Source organism: Dipodomys merriami, unplaced genomic scaffold, assembly GCF_024711535.1.
Source record: "Dipodomys merriami isolate MVZ:Mamm:240054 unplaced genomic scaffold, mDipMer1.0.p SCAF_90, whole genome shotgun sequence".
NCBI classification, from domain to species: domain Eukaryota; kingdom Metazoa; phylum Chordata; class Mammalia; order Rodentia; family Heteromyidae; genus Dipodomys; species Dipodomys merriami.
In genome coordinates this window covers 3,018,974-3,041,103 of record NW_027206513.1, presented here as the reverse complement: position 1 = coordinate 3,041,103, position 22,130 = coordinate 3,018,974, and positions in this window count along the sequence as shown.

Genomic DNA, 22,130 nt, shown 5'->3' with positions numbered 1-22,130 from the left:
AGGTCCTAAGGTCATGTCTGAAAAAGTTTTATGTCCCAGAGCCACTGATTGGAGTGCAATTCTGGCACCTTCAAAAGTAATACTCTCCCTCCACTTTTATTTCATTTCATGGTTATAAAAACATTGAATAGAAGGACTGATCAGGGAAAGAACCTTAGCACTTTGTAAGGAACTTTTCCCACAGTCTGTTGTTTACAGCTATGTTGTCAGTCTGTAATAGTAGCTCTTAAAGTTGGCAAACACTTACTGGATAGTCAGGGTGGGGCAGTTATGATGAATAATATCTGTCAAGGTGTAAGAACACAGTCCAGGATCCCGAATTGATAAGGTGCCCAGAGACCTGGGCTTGCCAGGGTTAGGGGAAGAGAAGTAGAGCCCTGCCTCTGGAAAGAACCTAGAAGAAATGGGAAAGAAAGAGAGGGTGTGAGGACACACACCTCTGTCTGCTTATACCCAATGGCATTGGTTCTAGCCTTACCTGAATGCTGGGGAAAGAGGTCAGAGAGCCTAATGGTCGTTTAATACTTTTTCAATAGAATCAAGGCATTGCTACACACATGCTCTAGGATCTTGGAGGCCAATTAATGTAGTAGTGAGTGGTTAAACACATCAGACTATCTACTACTCAGTACTTGTGACCAGGGACAAATACATTCTTTGCCTTGGTTTCCTTGTCTATAAAGATGGAGAGTCCCTACTTCATAGGGCTTTTGGAAAGACTAAATGAATCAAAATCTGTCAAACTATCCTGAAGAGCATCTGGCACATCTAAGCACTTACTCAATTGCTAGCTAAAGGCTGACTGCAGAACCCAAGTTTAAAGTGAGTTATGTGTCAGATGACTATACATCAACTTCCTACCCCAGCCATCATGGTCAGTTCTCTCAAACTTCTCCCAATACTAATAGACTAAGAGGCTGTGCAGAATCACATTGCTACTATGCAAATCAGGGCAAAGGGGGCAATGTTGTCCTTGATCACTGAACAGACCCACTGGCTGGCCTAGGTGACAACAGTATCTTTGGTGAGTCATGGCCACTAAGCCTGTAGACCCAAGGTCCCTCACTCACCCTTACCCTCAGGGAACAAAATAAAACAGCATGTCACGAGCTGTAGAGCATCAAACCAGGCTCTGTGAGCCTGGACTTTTTGTAGTTTTTTCCATGTCTCACAAACTCATTGAAGTGCAGTTGAGCTACTGAGAGCTAAGAAATCTGACCTGCAGGAATGCAGACAAAAGGAGAAAACAATAGCATGTATACTAGAGCTCCTAGAGATTTGCAGACAAGGAAATGCATCTGAGGTCACTATTCAATGTGCTTGAAGTAAGCATCCTAGAAAAGTTCTGTTGGGAAGAAGGGACATTCAAATGGGCAGGGGAACATTGTATGCCCTAACCAGGAATGTGGACAGTTCTAGAGGTCCGTCTTAGGACTTGGATGGGAGCAGAAGGAGAGAACATGCAGAGGAAGGAAACTAGGAGCCATCAAGTAAAGGAGACCATCCTGAGGAAAATGAAGAGATACTATCAAGACAATGAGTGCCAGGCACTATTTTAGGTCCTCTGCACATATCTCCTGTGACACTCTCAATTTCTAAGGAGATCCTTTCACTTTATTTTACAGATCAAGTAACCAAAGCATGGGAGATTGAAGCCCTAGTTAAATCAATGCTTTTCCCCAGGATGCCAGTAAATCTAGAGCTAAGATGTGAGCCCTAGGTGTTAACTCTTATTTACACTTGAGTCAACACATTTACTTCCTCTTCTTTCTTCCTTATTTTTTTTAAATTAACTTGCATTTACAACCTGAATTTTAAGCCTACTCAAACCTGGAGGGAGGGTGGGTGGAGGTGGTGGTTGGATGAGCATTTCTAGGAGACCTGTCTTCAAATTGGCCCCAGCTTCCCCAGAATAGGAAGAGGCAGGAAGCCAATGTGCGTGCTCTCTCCAAAAATAAAGTTGTAGCCTGACCCAATCTTAGAGTTACTGGAAACTCTGTTTTCTTGAATCTTTTCAGAAAAAGAGAAGCAAGCTGGGCACGGGTGGCTCATGCCTATAATCCTAGCTACTCCAGAGGCTAAGATCTGAGGATCACAGTTTGAAGCCAGACTAGGCAAGACTATCTCCATTTAACCAACAAAAAGCCAGAAGTAGAACTGTGGCTCAAGTGTAAAGCACTGCCTTGAGCAAAAAAGCTAAGGGATAGGGCTGGGAAGGTGGCTCAGTGGTAGAGCGCTTGCCTTGCATGCATGAGGCCCTGGGTTCAATTCCTCAGCACCACATAAGCAAAAAGAAAAAAGCCGGAAGTGGCACTGTGGCTCAAGTGGTAGAGCGCTAGCCTTGAGCTGAAGAGCTGAGGGACAGCGCCCAGGCCCAGAGTTCAGGCCCCACGACCGGACCAAAAAAAAAAAGCTAAGGGATAGTCCCCAGGTCCTGAATTTAAATCCCAGGACTGGCACCAAAGGTGGCCAGAGAAGGGAGAGAGAAAGAGAAACCTATCTTATAAGGCAAAACCAACCTGTAGTCAACTACAGGAAATAGGTTCAAAGTAATGTTTCAAGGAGGGACCTCATGCCACCTTCAGTTAGTTCTCTTCCTACTTTAGAGGCTGCTAGCTCTGTCTCCAGATATTTTCCATAGCCTTAATGTCCATTGAACAGGACTGAGCATCTAGTATCCATGGCTCTACTACTCAGAAGGTTATATAAGAGTTGGGTATAGGGACAGAGTAGGGGTTCTTCTAAGCATCCAGACAGCCAAGCTCTGATCTGCAGATGCACAGGCTGAGGCTGATATCCCACACCAAAAAGGAGCTGGGTTTTGCTTTTGCCATGCAAACTGGTAATCCACTTCTATTCCAACAGAGAGATAGTCGTACCCACCCTAAACTTGATGTGCCTCCTCCTTGACAGCTCATTGTCCCATCTTGGTTTCTTGTTCATGTAGGCTTGATATGGCAGAAGACCTAGACAGCAGGAAGAGGAACACATTTCTTGCCTTAGAGGTTCATGGGTCTCTTTTGAACCAGCCCCAACCACAGCACAACATTCTTAAGCGCTTGCTTAAGACCTCTGTGGATTTTTTGTTTTCTCCAAAGCTCAACTTTCTTTCAACAGGAATGAAAGGTATTGCTGAAAACTCAGGAATTATATTTAGTGAAGATCCTGTGGCTGAAGAGGAAGAGGTTTAGCCAAGCCTTGGGATGAAATGGCAGGTACTGAGAAAGAGAGGGGGCAGCAGGATGTGAATCAGCACTCCTCTCCAGGAGGAGAGATGAGACCTCAGTCTCTCTGTGGCTGCCCCTAGCTCTTCAGTTGACAAATAGCCTGCTGTGGATCTAGATCAACAAGCTTGACCATCCCATGCCCTCAAAAACACTCACACTGTTTTTAGTGTCGTACTTAATGCTAGCCATGAACACAACAGTCAAGGAGGCAGAGTCAACTTTCCACACTCCCTCATACCACACCTCTTCCTGACCTGTGGATTTCTGAGCACCAGAGGTGGGGATGGGGAAAGGAGGGGAGGAAAAGAGGGAGGGAAGGCAGGAAGGGAAGGACAAAGTGAGCAAGGAATGGAGAGGGAAAAGATAAAAGCCACAGCATCAGCCTCATGGAAGACAGGTTCTAAGCAAAACCCAATCTCATTTTCATTGGGGGAATTTCTTTACAGGGTGGCAGACCCTCTTGCTCTCTCTCTTTAGATCCTTGCTCCTGTAAGTGGACCAGCTTTGAGGTAGTCTGCAAAGTCAGAATCTGCCTTTGGGGAGGTGGGGGGAGAAAAGGAGAGATACCGGGGACCAGTCTAGGACTTTGGCACTCTAAGGCTGAGCTACATTCCCCACCCAACCCCCCTCTAGCAGAATCTGCATTTTCAAAAGCTCCCCTTGTGATTCATAAGCACATTAACAGTTTGGAAGCAATTACAAGAATACAGATTCTTTTTACTTGTAAGTTTAGAAACAATATGTTTAGGCATTTTTTTTTCAGTCAGATGTTGAAAAATCAACCACTTTTGTGTATATTGTCTAATTTTTCTGAGCAAGTACTCATACCATTTTAGTTAAGAGTAATCAGCACATGGCTCTAGGGTCACACTATCTGAAATGATTCCTGGGTTTACCATTTACCTGCTATGAGTTTGAGCAACTTGCCTAACCTCTCTGTGCCTTCATTCCTATTCTGTAAGATAGAGATAATAGGATTGCTACAAAACTTACATGAGTAATGTACTTGGCACTCGCTGGGCATTTAGCAAGCACTTTTTTGGATACTAGTTATATGTGGGTGTCAACAAATTCTAGGATGAATTGTTTCTATTGTTGGTGGTCTTATCCACTGTAATCAGATTCTGCCCAGTTTTATTTTCCTAATTTTATTCTTAGGGGCAACTTAACTGATCAAGCCAGAGGAGGTACATGCTTCTGATCCTACTACTCGGGAGACTGAGGCAGGAGGATTGCACGTTTGAGGACAGCCTGGGTTACATAGTGATACTCTGTCTCAAAGGGGGTGGGGGTGGGGGGAAATGAAGCCGGGAAGGAGGGAATAGATCCATTTGCAGACTGTTAATCTATTTCATCATTCAACAACCACCATCTACAGGGAATTGGACCTTTTAACTGTCAACTTGAATAATACCTCTACCTTTTTAATGATAACAATTTATAAAAGCCTTAAGTATACCTATAGGGCTCACCCTCCTGGTTCCAGGAACCTTCAAAAGCATTTGTTTCTTTTCATCTTCACCCCTGTGTAATGTAGGCAGGGCAGGTATCAGTACACTGTTCTGTAAGCAAATGAAGGTATCAGTACACTGTTCTGTAAGCAAATGAAAGCCTCACAGTGAGACAAGTAGTAAAAAAGTGGAATGTGGGATCTCAGTACTGTGGGCTCTGAAGAAATGAATGACAATCAGTTCAATGTCTTTCCCAACACCTTGTGTTGCTTCTTAGTTTAGATCAGATGAGGAATGAAGATGGAATTTTCAGGCCACAAAATATGGTTATCAAACCCTAATAATTAAAATTATTTAGAGCAAAGGAATCTCCATATCTTTCAAATTACTGTAAAATAATACAGGCTCATATAAACATAATGTCATAGAAAAGGATATCAAGTTGTTATTGTTGTTGTTTGTCAGTCGTGGGTTTTGAATTCAGAGCCTGGGCACTGTTCCTAAGCTTTTCTGCTCAAGGATAGCACTCTATCACTTAGAGCCACAGTTCCATTTCCAGTGTTTCCAGTGATTAACTGGAGATAAGAGTCCCACAGACTTTCCTGCCCTGGGTAGCTTTGAACCTTGATGGTCAGATGTCAGCCTCCTGAGTAGCTAGGATTACAGGCATGAACCACCAGTGCCCAGCTAGGATATCAATTTAAAACTACATGTGTCCCTAGAATCTCAACTTTCTACTCGAACCCTTCAACTTTGCTGGTTCAAAATTCCAGTGTTTGGGGAGCTTTAAATGAGCTTCAGACAGAATGTAGTGGAGCACACCTGTACTCTCAGCCCTCTAAAAGCAGAGACAAAAAGCATTCAAAGAAACTGTTTTTGTTTTTGCGGGTCCAGGGGCTTGAACTCTGGACCTGGGCACTGTCCCTGAGACTCTTGGTGCTCAAGGCTGGCACTCTACCACTTGAGCCACAGCACTAGTTCCAGCTTTTTCTGAACAGTTTATTAGAGATAAGTGTCTCACAGACTTTTCTGCCCAGGCTGACTTCAAACTACAATCCTCAGATCTCAGCCTCCTAAGTAGCTAGGATTACAGGCGTGAGCCACCTGCACCTGCCTGCACAGAACTGTTAATAGTCTCTTGTGATACAGAAGTATAAGATAGTCATATTCTTCTCTATGCTATTTTTTTCTTTTTTTAAATGAAATAATACCATGGAGTTATGCAACTTTTTTGGTTCTTTTCATTTAACATGTAGTTGCCTCTGCATGCCATTGCATATAGATAGTTCTCTATAACTGTGTTCTCTTACCTAACTCATAATAATCCACTATAAAATGTGTGTGTGTCTGTCTGTCTGTCCTTGTACACATTATCTGTGTTATCAACTTTATGAAGATATCATTTTATATGATACTGCAGCAAATTAGAAGCCCACCTAGCACATAAGAGCAAATGCTAGGCTCAATGCTGGGAAATAATTCCTGTAGATCACCAGTAACAGACGCAATGGCCTATCTATATCACCTTAGCCTCTTCTTAGCTCCTATCATAATCTTTTGGTTCTCATCCTCTGCAATGTGACTTTTTCATGTTCTTTTCTTTCCTACTTCCTTCCTGAGCAAGGCTGCCTCTCCTTTGCACTGGCCCTTGCCCACGTAAACTGATTTCTTTTCCTCCCTCCAAGGGACCCTTTTCCAGGCCTGCAGTCTCCTAAGTTTTTCCCCAGACATGTGGGATGTATGTTTTCTTTTTCAGTGAGGTCATCCTCCCCACCACCTCCTGGCTTGTTGATGTTCCCACCTCCACAGAGTCATGGTGCTTGGCTCTGTGGTTGGTCCAGTGTGTATAACTAAATCCTGAAGAGACACAGCTTCCGGCTCTAGCTGTGCTCTGCCTTATAGCACCATGGAGGAGGCAGGTGATGGCATCTATGCTACTGCTGGTCTTTGCTTCCTGCTACTGGGCATCCAGGGTGTGTCTGCAGCAGCAGCACTACCATCCTGACCTCCATGGAGAACTCCAGCTCCAAGGTGTGCCTTTTTTGCACCATGGAAATTGTTAGCCACTGGATCTTGAGAAATGGTAAGAAAGGATGACAGTTCTGAAGGACAGTACTGCTTGGCCTGAGAATGGAGTATGAGGGGGACACTGGGGACAGATTAGAGAAGAACTCCTGCGTCTGTTTCCCCAAGGCTGCCAGCAAGTCTGAGGTCACAGTAAGTTACTCTAGAACCAAAGCTGTGGAACATTAGCATGCAAATAAGGTTGAGATGATCGTGCTGATCTGCAAGTCAGAGTTGTCCCTTTGCCCTTGGTCACCAAGTGGGCCTTGTACGAGGCCGTTGATTCTGAAGACCAGCTCATAGCCAATAGCTCCCAGAAAAAGTTCTTTGTAAATTAGAAGCCAAGGCTAGAATCTAGGCATGAGCTCCAACCCTAGCATCTACTTGTACAATGGTTCTAACAGAAAGTATCACCCAGGCCATAGTCATAATGCACATGCACAGTTACCTGGCCATCCACTGGCCTTTCCTGGGCATTGTAGCCAAGTACCATTTTCCATCTTCCTCCTGTATGAGAAGCAGCAGAAGCCTGACAAGACCCTCAGTGACCACTTCTGTGTCACTGAAGAGGAGCAGCCATCACAGACAATTAAAGAATGTCAACAGAAAACTGCTGGCTGAGTAGAAGCCAGGCACCATGGGGGCCCAGAGTATGAGGCAACAGCTGATGATTGAAACCCCTCTCCACCACTTCCCCAAACTGGCATCTACATCTACCACACACAGGAGTCTGCCAAATTCTACATCCTCTCACCTCAAAGAAAACACACCTGGGGAAAGCAAACTAATCATAGATTCCAATTTTTATTTTTCATTTTAAACCAAATGATGGTCTTTCCTGTTAAGCACACACACACACACACACACACACACACACACACACACACACACACACACAGAGCTTGAGTGCTAACAACACCAAGTGTGGTTACTGTTTCAGAAAGGCTGGCTTATAGAAGTTGCTGCCAGGAGCATTTGCTCTCACCTCCCTGTACTTGCCCATCTCACTTCACGCCTGGCCCCTGACACAACAGCTACCCAGAGCACTTCACTCATGTTTACAACCCCCTGGACAATTTCTAGCTAACAGCTCTGATGGGGCCCTATGATGGGAAAGGAGAGATGAATCTATGCAGAAGGAAAAGGGAATAAGTACTGCTGCTCAGAATCCCAACTCTGAAGCCTGGTGCCAGTGACTCCTGCCTGTAATCCTAGCTACTCAGGAGACTAAGATCTGAGGATCATGGTTCAAAGCCAGTCTGGGCAGGAAAGTCCATGAGACTCTTATCTCCAATAAACCACCAGAAAACCGGAAGTGGCGCTGTGGCTCAAGTGGCACAAGCTTTGAGCTAAAGAGCTGAGGGACAGTGTCCAGGCCCAGAGTTCAAGCCCCACAACGGACCAAAAAAAAAAAAAAAAAAAGAATCCCAACCCTAAGTTAAGAACACAGCTGCCTGACTTCCCTCTCCTGCCTGCTGGTCCCTGTGAATGAGGTCCCAGGACTGAGACTGAGGGATAAGGGGACTTGGCCTATGGTAAAATCCAAGATTAGCATCTCCATCTACCCCTTGACTCACCTGGTTCTTTTCTCTTTCACTTTCTCCTGTGTCCTCAGCAGATTGAGAACCCTCTCTCAGTGTCACCTGTTTCATCTCTACCATCTTGTTCTGACAATCACTTCTGTCTACTTCAGTCTTCCTGAGATATTGATCTATATCCACTATCTTCTGACCTCTCTACATGCCCCCTTCTCTACAGCTAATGAAATCCTTATCTCCTCCTAGCTCCAAATTCTCCTTTTCTAGCTATTGACAATGTTGATGGAAGTCTTTTTGTCAGCATGGGCTACTCTACTGACTTCTATGTGCTCTGTCCAGTTCTACAGCAGCCATCTTCTTCCTTTCCCTCCTTCCTCCTTCCCCATTCTCTCTCTCCTCACATCTCCTTTGAGAGTCCTACCCTATTCATCCCCATTCCATACCTCCTCTTTGCATATCTCCCCCACAAATCTCTGCCTCCTTGCCCAGTTCTGAATGCAAGCTGCATAGTTTTTCTATCAAATGCAACACAGTAACACCAAAGTATCTCATCCTCTCACCCATACCTCAAGAAGTTGCCTTTTCATTGCCCCAAGTTTCAATAATCAGAGATCTTAGATACTCTGAAGCTTCAAGCCTGATGTCCTATGAATCTTTCAACTGCATAGTGAACACAGTCCACCTCCTCAGATTCTCCCAAATTACTGCCTCTTTCAGCTCCTACCCCTGCCACCTTTCCTGGATTCTTTACATCCTAGATAGTCCTCCCGTATACTGCCATGTGCTGCTATCATCAGCCCCTGTAAAACATCTCAGAGATCCTTGCTATATGTGGCATGAAGCCCAGGGAGACAGGCTATCTCCAGCTTGGCCCCTCTGCCTTTCTCCACCATGGGACTCCCTCTCTCTCTTAACTATCTGATTCCTTTGAGGTCTTTTTGCACCTCCCTTCCCTGTGTTTCTTTATCATGGCCTTGGGTGGTATCTCTTATTCAAGTTCAATTCCAAACTACTGATGTCTGTCTTGGCATTGTGTTTGGGTCATTATGTGCTTGTTTGGCCATTCCAACTATATCACAAGCTCTAGAAACACTGAGGTAGAGTTCTTCATGCCTTATTAGGATGGGATTGTCAAATTCATTATGTGATGGAAAAAACTAGGAATAGGGAGGAAGGTGTGTAATATAAGGAAGGGTCTAACCCAGGTGCTAGTGGCTCATGCTTGCAATCCTAGCTACTCGAGAGGCTGAGATCTGTGGATCAAGGTTCAAAGCCACCAGGAAGAAATTTAGACTCGGCTCCAATTAATCACAAAAAAGCTGGAAATGGAGCTGTGCTTCAAGTGGTAGAGCACCAGCCTTGCGCAACAAAGCTAAGCAAGAATGTAAAGCCTAGGTCAAGCCCTAGTATCAAAACACACACACACACACACACACACACACACACACACACACACACACACACACACGTAAACGGAAAAGGAAAAAAGGAAAGAGGAGACTAGACTGCTCAAACCAAACCCACCTGTAGGTGAGACAGACCCATAAGCCACCTACCTGCAAATGAGCCCCACCTACCATGATCTCTGCCTACAAATAATTCCTTATGGTTATTTGTCCAGAGGCAGCATCCAGTTTCTCACCATCTGTCAGGGTGCACAGTGACCTGCTTTTTCTGGCCTAAAGTGGAGGGAGCCAAAGCCCTCAGCCAACCTGGAGGTGTCAGCTCCTCTTCTCACCCATCCTAACTGGCTGTGTTGCTCCTGATGTCAGGTGCTGCCACATGCTCTTGCTTCCTGTGAGGTGGAAGCAGCACTGGCTTTCTCACTTACAAGCTAAAGAAAGAGGGAGCCTACCCCTCCTCTGCTCATGACCCACTCACAGCCAGCCAAGATGGAGGTCACCCAGGGAGTGCCTGCAGCATCTCAATCATCTGAAGGATCTGCTAAGTGCTAGCCACATGCTGACTTAGATGGTAGAAGGACTCAGAGCTGGTATGAACTGTGGGGGCTGGAGGAGAAGTCAGAAGGACAAGAGGAAAAGGACAGAGAGAAGGAGGGAAGGAGAGAGGGAGAATAGGAAAGAGAGAGGGAGGGAGAGAGAGAGGAAAGAGCATGTGAAATCTGGGCTCCCAATTTTGACTCATGTGGCCTGTCTTCTATGTCTGCCCCTTACTCCACCAGCCTTCTGAATCTTGATACCTTTGACTGTTTCCCAATTTCTAGCCCCATTCCAATGTAGTCAGCCAACCTAGGTAGCCAGACTAGACTGCTAAGCCATTGCCTTCACCAAGTCTTCACCATTGTCTAGCAGACATTCAGACTAGCTGGCTGGCTGGCTGGCTGGGGCTTTCCATGACAAAATCCTCCTTCATCCATCAGCTTTATTTTCATAGAGGAAAAATGTACTCAGCCCAGACTAGCTTGTCACTACCACCACCTCACTTTGTGCAAGGAAGCAAGTGGTGACCTTACCTTAGAAAAAGATAACCCCTTAGGATATCTTTCTTCACATTTTCTCCAGTAAATAGTCACTTGGAATACTCATTTGGAAAATTAGAAAGTTAACTTCCTCTAGAATATTAGTTTCTCCTGCATGGATACCCTCATTTCCTCCTCATAGCAAGTCTAGAAAGTAGAAGTTGCACCTGAATTATACAAATGAGAAACTCAGAAGAGCCTGGCTCCCTTTCTAACCCTCAGAGCCATGTGTGGTAGAGCTGTAGTCTCTGTGCTGGCCCCTCTTCCTCTACAGGCCAAGGTCTTCCTATATTACCTTGGTCAAATGAAGACTGCTTGCCAGAGAACACAGGATCCTTTTACTGCTTGATCACCGATGTGTGCAGTAGTGTCCTAGTCCATGCAGAAAGCTATGCCAGAATGCCATTGATAGCTGGTCAATAAGCAATGACAACTTACTATTCCCCAGTCTGGAAGCTGGGGAATTCCACAATCAAAATGCCCATAGATCTGTTTCTAGTGAAGATCTGTTTCCTGGTTCTTAGACATCCATCTTCTGGCTGGATACTCACATGGCAGAAAGGACAGGGAGTTTTTCTAGGAGTCTGGTTTATACAACCATTAATTCCATTCAGGAAGTGTCACCTTCAAGATCTAATCATCTCCCAAAGGCCCACCCTCTCATTAGAGTTTAGATTTCAACATATGAATTCTGATATACCAAACATTCAGTGTATTGCAAATAGGTTACAACTATACTGCATAGCAAAGCAACACTGGGTAAAAAGTTCAAAGGAACATTCTTTAAAAAAAAAAATTCTCTCTAGGATTGCTCAAATTCTGGCTTGTTTGTGGTGCTAGAGAATTGAACTTGAGGCCTTGTGCATCCTAGGCAAGCACTCTATCTGAGCTATAACCCCTTCCTTCCCTTCAAAATAATTTTAAAATGAAAATCTCTGCTCCTTGGCAGATGGCACAAGCACGTTCTTTCAGAAGACATTTGATAAGGTTGAAAGGACAAAGATCCAGCAGAACCTGCCTGGAATATTCTTGCTGTGGCTGTTTTCTACAGAATGAGGCTCACAATATTTGAATGCTTGCCTGCCTGCCTTCCTTCCTTCCTTCCTTCCTTCCTTCCTTCCTTCCTTCCTTCCTTCCTTCCTTCCTTCCTTTCTTCCTTCCTTCCTTCCTTCCTTCCTTCTTTTCTTTTTTCTTTTTGTCCTTGTACCTAGGCTTGAACCCCAGGCCTTACACTGGCTGGGCTGCCTTGCTCAGCTAGTGCTCTACCACTTGAGTTATACCTTCAACCTGGTTTTTTATTAGTTATTTTGGAGATAAAGATTCTCAAATCATGATCTTCTGGATCTCAGCCTCCTGAATAATTATGATTATAGGCATGAGCCACCAACATTGGGCTATTGCTTCTTTCTTTAGGAAAGATGTATGATTTTACCATCAGTGAACAAAGAATCATAACTTACATTTCCCAGGATAACTTCATGAGATACACACACACACACACACACACACACACACGTCCATCTCACACACACACACACACACACACACACACACACACATTACAGTTTAGTATATACATCATTTCTGGCCACTTTACATCAGGAATACTGCCATTACATTGGGTTGGGACATAGTCCTGTCTTCCTCCCCCATCCCTATATTCCCTATATCCCACTGCCAGATGCTTATGGAGACACATAGCTAGAGAAAAGAGTATGCTCTGGTGGCTCCAGGTTTAACTAGCTAGGATGTTCACTCACATGGGCATAAGGATTATATGACACCCAAGTTTGTTTTTTTAATTTCTTAAACTGTGAGGTTTCTCTGGAGAATGAAGGGATAACTGAGTTTTGTAAACTCACCGTTAATTGCAGTCTCTGCATGCTGGCCTCTTCCTCAACAGTGCCAGAGCCTATTACCACCCTCTGTTTAGGCAACAACAGAGAACAGTTGGGTACTTGTAGACCCTGACATTGCAGCCATTCATCTCCTCTCACTCATCCACAAATTTTATTTATTTATTATTTATTTATTTTGGCTGTACTGAGGTTGAACTCAAGGACTTGAGCTTAGTTAGGCAGGTATTTGAGCTACATACACACAGACCTTTTCCCAAGTTATTTTCCTGATAGAGTCTCAAGCTGTTTTCCCAGGGCAAGTCTTTGACATCAATCCTTCTACCTACAACTCCTGTAAAACTTAGATTGCAGCTTGTTTGTTGAGATGAGATTTCACTATGTGTCCAGGTTAGTTTCAAATTGTAATCCTCCTGATCTCCACCTCCCTAGTAGCTGAGATTACAGGCATGAGCTGCTATGCCTGGCCCTTACCCATGAATGCTTGATGGCTGTCTTTCCTAGGCCAGGCTTCCCTCCAGGGTTCAGGTAAGCAACCATCCACCAGTACAAAAATTGCATTACCGAAGTGGCAAGAAGAGTGTGAGAGGTTCTTTTTTAAAATTACTTAATTTATTGTTATTATAAAGGTGATGTACAGAGAGATTACAATTACATGAGTCAGTAATGAGTACATTTCCTTTTGTGCCTTCTGTTCCCTCACTCTCTCATAGTCCCTCCCTCCCGATTCCACCATCCAGTTGTATAGTTCACTTTCATCAGTGTCCAGTAAGCTCCACTGCCACACGTTTCCACCCTTTTTCCCTGAGTTCTGTACCCACTCTCCAGCGCTTCCAAAGAAATACACTTGAATATACCATACCTAAAGAAAGGAAGACAGAATCATCAAAAATAGAAATTAAAAAAGAGAGATCTCTTACTTCCATATCTTGGAGTTCATTTCAATATATATTACATAATATATATATTATATATATATGAAGAAGTACAGTCATTGTGCCTTTGTGTTTCTCTCCTAAGAGTATCCTCTTCTGGTCCCACTGTGTATGAGTATCTGGAATCCCATATAATATCATATCCCAGTGTATTTTAGATCTAATTTCCTCATATCAGAGAGAACATGTGCTGTTTGTCTCTCTGAGCTTGGCTTACCTCACTTAACATAATTGGTTCTAGTTTCGTCCATTTTCCTGCAAATGATATCGTTGTATTCATTCTAGTGGCTGTGTGAAATTCCATTGTGTATAGGTACCATATGTGGATCCACTCATCTATTGTGGGGCATCTGGACTGCTTCCATATCTTGGCTGCTGTGAATAGTCCAGCAATGAACATGGATGTGCAGGTGTCTTTATCATATCCTGGCTCATGATGTTCAGATTAGATGTGTGGAGGGTGGTTCTTTGTACGGAAGAGATAGTATTAAAGGAGTAGGAAAAATATAAGGTGCTAAACAGGAAAGCTGCAAAAGGTAACCTCACTGGCCATTATCACCCAGAACATGGGGCTCAACATCTCTATCAGTAACCCCCCCCCACTGCTGCCACCAAGCCCCCCAAATCCTAATGAGGTACCTTGTTCATAGTCTACAAAACAGAGCTGACCAGAGCCCTCATTTGTTTTCAGCTTAATCCTAATCTAATTTGTTTGGGAAGCAAAGCTTTTCTCACTTTAACAAGGACAGCGTTCCACCTGCAAGTCCTGACAAGTACTTTTGTTGTTGTTACTGAATACCCAGGGCCCAGGCTACCATGGACACATACATCTCCTCAACCCCTACGCCCCCCCAAAAAAACCTTAGAAAATGAAATAAAAGAGAAAACATCAGAGTAAATCCAAAACAGTATTCTTTTACGAACTTTTTCTTACAGATATATGTGTGTGAGTCTTTATAAAGTGGATAGTAATGTAAATGTTTTTCTTACAGTGCATAGAGATTTTTTAAAAAAAGCTTAAGAAACATTGCTTTAAAAGAAAACACCCAGCTGGGTGCTGGTGGTTCATGCCCATAATCCTAGCTGAATCTTGGTTCAAAGTCAATCCAGGGAGAAAAGTTCATGAGACTCTTGTCTCCAATTAACCAGCAAAAAGCCAGAAGTAGAGCTGTGGCTCAACTAGTAGAGTGCCAGCCTTGAGCGAAAAGCCAAAGGAGAATGCAAGGCCTTGAGTTTAAGCCCCAGTACTGGCACAAGAAGAATAAGAGAGGAGCAGGGAGGGAGAGAGATGAAAAAAAGGAAGGAAGAAAGCAAGGGAGGAAGGGAAAGAAGGAAGGAGGGAGAGAGAGAGAAAACACCTGACCTCAAATATTAAACAAATATGATCAGTATTTTGTATCTTGTTCTATGCTGTATCTGGAAAGAAAAGAGCAAGACTTGACTCCTGCACTTGGAAGGTTCTGAATCCTGGAGTGAAAAGACAACCATACCACCAGGATAGGATGTGAAAACTGACAGATGAGTGTCAGAGTGGGAGCCAGCACTTTCTTTGACTCCTGTGTCTGGATCTGCTGCTGGCTGGGAAGGAGGGGGGAAGCCTGTTCCCAATAAAGCAGCAGAGTTACAGGAGCCTCCCCAGCATGGCTTGGGTAGGGCAAAGGGCTGCTTGGTAAGACCCAGGCATGGATGCTGCGGAAGAATGCAGGGGCAATGAGAACAGGTAGGGATGACAGAATAGAAGGGACTCGATCCTGGCCTTTTCATCCAGAGGATGTAAGTTTATTTACAAATGGGGACAGCAGAAAACAGCAACTGTTGCTTCTGCCACTGCTTCAAATATTTTTCAGAATTATCTGAGCAATGGTTAAAATTTAGGATCATTAAACCCATAGCCTGATATTGATAGGAATAATCTGTGTTTTGAATTTCTTCTTGTTTATGTCTTGCTATGCAGCTAGACCCAATGTTGCTGTCTAGTCACCTGACTCCTCTGTGTTCTTTTCCACACAAAGCCTTCTCTTCTCATTTCTCTTGTTATCCCTACCAAGCTCCAACTCTGGGAAGGGACAAGAAGACAGGTAGATGGTTTTCAGTAACACCTCTGCTTGCATACCTCCAGGATGACAGGCAATCTGGCTATAGAAAGACAGCAGGGCAGCAGGGCGCCAGTGGCTCATCCCTGTAATCCTAGCTACTCAGGAGGCTGAGATCTAAGGATTGTGATTCAATACCAGCCCAGGCAAGAAAAGTCCATGAGACTCTTATCTCCAATAAACCACTAGAAAACAGGAAGTGGCGCTGTGGTTCAAGTGGTAGAGCACTTGCCTTGAGCTGAAGAGCGCAGGGACAGCGCCCAGGCCCAGAGTTCAAGCCCCATGATAGAAAGAAAGAAAGAAAGAAAGAAAGAAAGAAAGAAAGAAAGAAAGAAAGAAAGAAAGAAAGAAAGAAAGAAAGAAAGAAAGAAAGAAAGAAAGAAAGAAAGAAAGGAAGGAAGGAAGGAAGGAAGGAAAGAAGGAAGGAAGGAAAGAAGGAAGGAAGGAAAGAAAGAGAGAGAGAGAGAGAGAGAAAGGAAGGAAGGAAGGAAGGAAAGGAAAGGAAGGAAGGAAGGAAGGAAGGGAAAGGAAGGAAGGAAGGAAAGAAGAAAGAAAGAAAGAAAGAAAAAGAAAAGACAAGACAGCAGGGTTGAAAGCAAATGTGGCTTCTTTTTCTGCTTTGGAGCCTCAGTTTAGACAGGAAAAAGGTAAAAGGAAAGCAAAAACTATCAAGAAGTTCATGTTTTATTTCCCTTTATACAAAACCACTTTTTACTTATAGATCCAGAATATAATGTCTGCCTATTCGCAGGAAATCCCATTGAGCCAGTCCTTGGAAAGGAATGAGACAAATATCAAACTGTAGCTATCAAAGGACTGAAGTATGAGGAATAGACTCTATCTACTTGTCCCCAGCTGGCCTCATTGTAGAGAGCTTCCACCTATGATACTCTCCTTGACTTGGAATTCTAGGGGGCCCCTAGGAGCTATACACCAGCTCTTCTGTGTCACCCAGGCCTGTGCAAAGGCTGGTCTTCCCTTCACTCCTCTCACACCAGGCCCCTTTCCAAGCCTTTGCTCCCAATGAGTTCCACTCCTGAAATTTTCTCATCTTCAGAGAGAAGCCAGTACCTATCCAAATACTGCCTATAGGGTTTATCTCAAATCTCTTCTCTTCTAGGAAGTCAACTCACAAGAAGTGCTCAGAATTCCTAAAATCTTTACCTTTTTGTCCATGGTAAGGGACTAAGGCTTCCCTCATGGGTACCCTCATGATGTTAAATGTTGATCAATGAGATCATAGATTCCTGAACTCGGGGCAGGAATCTGATCCAGGACAAGTGAGCTTTCTGTGCCTAGCCCAGAGTTGAGTGTATAACAGGATCTCAGAATTTAGATCTATTATCAGTCTAATGAAAAGTCTGGCCTTGAGTTTTTGAAGCTTCATTAGCATCACCCAAGTGAGACACCCCATCCCCCAACCCCTCGTGAAACTAGGAGGGTCACAATACTAATCATACAGGGATCTCACAAAGGTTAAATTAAGCTGTAGGACAATGCTTATTGCATAGCAAATGATTGTTCTTGCTAGAAAATGGTCATGTAGAAGTCAAAAGGCATTCTTTTTTAAATTGTAATCTATTTTTTCTGAAAGTTAAAAGATTGTGTAAGTCTCCATTGCTCCCTTTTTTCTATTTGTCCATCTCCTCCCACTTCCCCTCCCCTTCCCCCTTCCCTTCATTTTGTTAAACTGTTTGAAAGAGTTACTCCATGGAGATTCACTCCTCCAAATACTCTGTATTAGTCCATTAAATCATATATATAAACATATGCCTCTACGTATGATTATATGAAGGTTGTGTTTTGGGTCTAAGATCTAGCTAAGAAAGATAATAACTACCCTTTTGGCTTACTTCACTCAATAAAGTTTTCACAGCCATTTATCTCCCTGCAAATAACATAGTTTCATTCTTCCTGATGTAGATAGAGATATATCACATTTTTTACTATTCACCAAAAGACATTCTTTTCATTAATTTATTTTTGTTTTTATTCAAGTTCAGGGTTCTCCCTGTACTAGTGAATATTATTAAACTTAATTTTTTATATAAAAAATAGTGAAATGACTCCAAAAGTCAGGTCAGAAGAAAACGCCATAGTCAGAGAAGGCCCATTCCCCAATTATTCCCCTTTATCCATTCCATCCTGTCCCACCATGCCCTGCAGGAACCTTGTTTTGTGTTTTTTATGTTTTTCCCCCACCTCTTTCTATTTCTTTCTCCTTGAACTTCTTGCTCTCAAAGGTATTCTTGAGAAAATGTTCTTTCCAGACCAGTTTTTCAGGGCTGTGCCCCTATTATCTCCTGTACATGCTGGTTAGGAGGTTTGGACAAGCAAGAGCACCATGATAAAGGGATTAGCTATGTGCTTGTCCTCATGGGTTAGTCATATTGAAAACTGAAATGTTTTGTTTGCTTATTGGTGAGTATGGGGGGTTGAATTCAGGTCTTTGTGTTAGTTCAACTTGTGTTCTGCCCCTTGCACCACACCTCCAGTCTTGCTTTTTGCTGGTTCTTTTGGAGATGGAGTCTTGTACACTTTTCTGCCCAGGTAGTTTTGAATGGCAATCCTCCAGATCTCAGCCTCCTAAATTACTATGATTACAAATGTAATCCACCATTATCCAACTAAGTTGGCTTTCTTCATATGTTAGCTCTATCATAAATACAAGCTCCCTAGTCCCCAAAGTGTCCCTATGATTGATAATAGAGCCACAACCTAATTCCCACTACTCAGGAAGCTGAGACCAGAGTTTTATGCCCTAATGAAGCATCTATACCAAGCTCACTAGGGCTTGCCATAATGCTCACCACAATGCCATTAAAGTTTCTGAAAAATCACCTGCAAAACCAGTGCAGGCACCTACTGAATCTCTTTATACATTGCACAATTCATCTAATCTGTCTTTCTTTAGAAATCTGAAGAATCAAGAGTTAAAAAGCTAGCCAGGTGCCAGCAATTCACATCTGTAACCCTAGCTACTCAGGGAGCTGAGATCTCAGGATCATGGGTTGAAGCCAGGCCTGGCAGAAAGGTCTGTGAGGCTCTTAGTTCCAATTAACTAGCCAGAAGTGGAACTGTGGCTTAAGTGGTAGATCACTAGTCTTGAACAAAAAAGGTCAGGGAAAACACCGAGGTCCTGAGTTCAAGCCCCAGTACTGGCACATGTGTGTACATGTGTGCATGCGCGCGCGCACACACACACACACACACACACACACACACACACACACACACACACACACGACTGAAAGGCTTCTGGGTCCTTCTCTGTAAGAATTCATTTTGAAAGGATAAAATCCTACTAAATAGAAGTTTCCAGCCACAGGGAGGTGGCAGAGGAAGTGGAGAGCATAGCTGGAGGTATTTATTGGAAAAAGCAGTGGGAGGGGACAGACCCTAAATAGAGTCTATTTAGGGGATAGAGCCCAAGTGTCCACAGTGAGTTTGGAGGCTGTGACTCACTCAGAGGAAAAGGAGTACAGGCACCCTGGGGAAGGCTGCTTTCTCCAAACAGGAGATCTATGGCCAGGGAAGGAAGCTGAGCCATCCAAAACTAATCAGCAGCTCAGGACAAGCAGATCTAAATGTTCAAGTCATGTCCAACTATTGTTGCTTAATATTTGTCTGAGTCTCCAAGGTATAAACCACACAAGAGCTTAGAGTCTGGTGAGAAAGGAATCAGGTGTTCCTTCTCTTGGGCAAGTTGTTTACTCTCTCTTGGTTTTTTTCATCTATAAGAAGTGGTAGATTCTCTCCCCCACACACATACTTTGTTGTCCCTGTTTTTTTTAATTTCTGTACTCTTCATCTTATTTATGCTTATTTGAATTGAAGAAAGGAAGGGGGAATCACAGAAACAGTGGGACAAAGGGTAAACCAATTCAATAGTGAATCTCACTAGACACTACGTTGGAAATAAATTTTACAATTTGGGGAAGATGGGAGGGGGAAGGGCTGACATTATTCAAAAGGAAATATACTCATTAGCTGACTTATGTAACTGTAACCCCTCTGTATATCACATTTACAATGAAATTTAAATTTAAAAAAGTGATAAAGTTGGGCACCAGTGGATGATGCCTATAACCCTATGAGATTGGAGAATCCAGTTTGAAGACAGCCTAGGCAGGAAAGTCCATGACACTCTTAACTCCAATTGACTACCAATATGCCAGAAGTGGAGCTGTGGCTAACATGGTAAAGTGATAGCCTGAAGCTAAGAAAAAGCTAAGGGTCCCAGTACAGATGAGAACAGGGATCAAAACAAAACAAAAGAAGTGGTAGATTGAACAGGGAGGAATATGGCAACCAGTATTTCAATGATCAGGTTTCCTTTTCCCTCCAAGTTAGAAAAACCAAGAAATTGGGAGCACTTTATACAATGCTCTTTGGTTCAGCATGCCTGCTACTATTTCCTACTGTCTTGCTCTAAGTCAGCCTCAAAAATGCAGGCTCCCCATTGGCCCTTTGGAGTTATTCGGTGTCAATTCCTGGATTAGCATCAACCAATTCGTCCCTTCCAGCTCTGGGGTTCTCAGAATCTATGCCTCAGAGAAGCAGGCTCTGAGCAGTAAGTGGAAACAGGATGAGCAGCCTGCACTGGGATAAGAAGGAAATGATCCTTCATCCCAGGATGCTGGAGAGGGTTACTGTGGCAGGGTGCCAGGACTGAGCATCTGCCAGGCAGAACTGACACAGCTTAGGAAGAACTCAAAACAGCCTTTTCAGCACTACAGCCTCCTGGTGCATCCTGTTTCTGTAGTGCTGCTACCACCAATAAGTGGGCACCATGCCCAACCTTCAGTGGGCAGTGAGGGGGCTAGGTGCCCATCTGCCCTATTTCCTGAGCAAGAGGCTAGGAAAATGGTGTCCAAGCTTGGGCTGCCCTCTGCTGGGCAAATACAAAAGCTGCAGTGGCATCAAAGAGAAAGTTCCAAAGGGGAAATTAGATATCCATCTTCTGGGTTTTCCACTGCTGTGTGGTGGTGATAAAACATGGAAGGGGACTTCTGTTTTCCTGACACCTTCCAAAAAAGCCTTGCGCCTCTCCCTGTGGTGGCAGAAGCTAGAGTGGGGCCTCAGGCAAGGGTAGGGAATTCAGTCAACACTGAACTTTTCTTTGAGTCTGTCTCAGATGTCGCAGACAGCCTCCCCACAAGCGTCTAGCCATTCTTGGGGCAGGAATGCCCTTCTTATTATTATGCCTTGTTTTCTTCTAACTTGCTTCCTTGATCAATAACATGGTTTGTGGTTAACTGGATAAAATTCGTGGGTAGAAAATGTTCAAAGACCTGTACACAATCAGCCACATTATACTGGCTGATTTGGAGTGTAGTTCAGTGGTAGAGCACTTATCTAGCATGTGTAAGATTCTGGGTTCGATATTCATCACTGTCCCTCTCCCATAATGTATGCTGCCTCCTACTCTTTCCTATTTTCCTTGCCCAAAGAAGTCTGCTACCATTTTCATTGTGAATCTTTCTGGAAATCAGACTAGGAGTAAACATACGTATGTATAGGCATGCATTTATACAGTCCTAGCTAAATACTGTTCTTGCATAAAACATACAAACTCTTTGCTCTAGGGCTGGGAGTCGGGCTTAGTGGTAGAGTGTTGGTCTGGCATGCATGAAGCTCTGGGTTCATTTCGTCAGTACCATATAAACAGAAAAGGCTAGAAGTGGCACAGTGGCTCAAGTGGTAGAGTGCTAACCTTGAGCAAAAGCAGCTCAGGGACAGTGCCCAGGTCCCAAGTTCAGGCCCCAGAACTGGCAAAAAAAATCCTTGCTCTAGAGAATTTGCATTCTAAGAAGAAGCTAGGGAACAAGAGAGTTAGGACACAGTCCTCAGCAGCCCCTGAGCTGCTTCAGCCCACCTTGAAAAACGTAGGGCCACACATCAGTTGGCTTCCAAGTCTAGCTCCTCACATAGACAGACCTCCTGGCTTCCCTGGTGAGAAACCCCTCACTCTGCTTCCTGATGCTGGAGGACTGTGACCAGTTATAGTGTGACAATCCCAAGTATGGGCTGAAGAATCTCCCAGCAGGTATCATGGCTGCTCATCTTCAACTTCTCTCCTGAGTCAAAGTTACAGCATAGGGTTTTGGGTTGGTTTTTTATTTTATTTTGTTTTGTTTTGTTTTGTTTTGTTTTGTTTTGTTGCCAGTCTTGGGGCCTGAACTCTGAGCCTGGGCGCTGTCCCTCGGCTCTTTAGTTCAAGGTTAGTGCTCTACCACTAGAGCCACAGCACCACTTCCAGTCTTTACTGCTTATGTGGTGCTGAGCAATTGAACCCAGGGCCTCATGCATGCAAGGCAAGCGCTCTACCACTGAACCACCTTCCCAGCCCCAGGCATAGGGGTTTTTCTGGTTTGAATGAAGCAATACCAGACTGTTCTCTACCATTCTCCAAGTGTAGTCTATGGGTAGCAGTACCAGGGACAGCTTTTTCTGGGGATGTGTCAGGAATTTATATTCCCAGCCC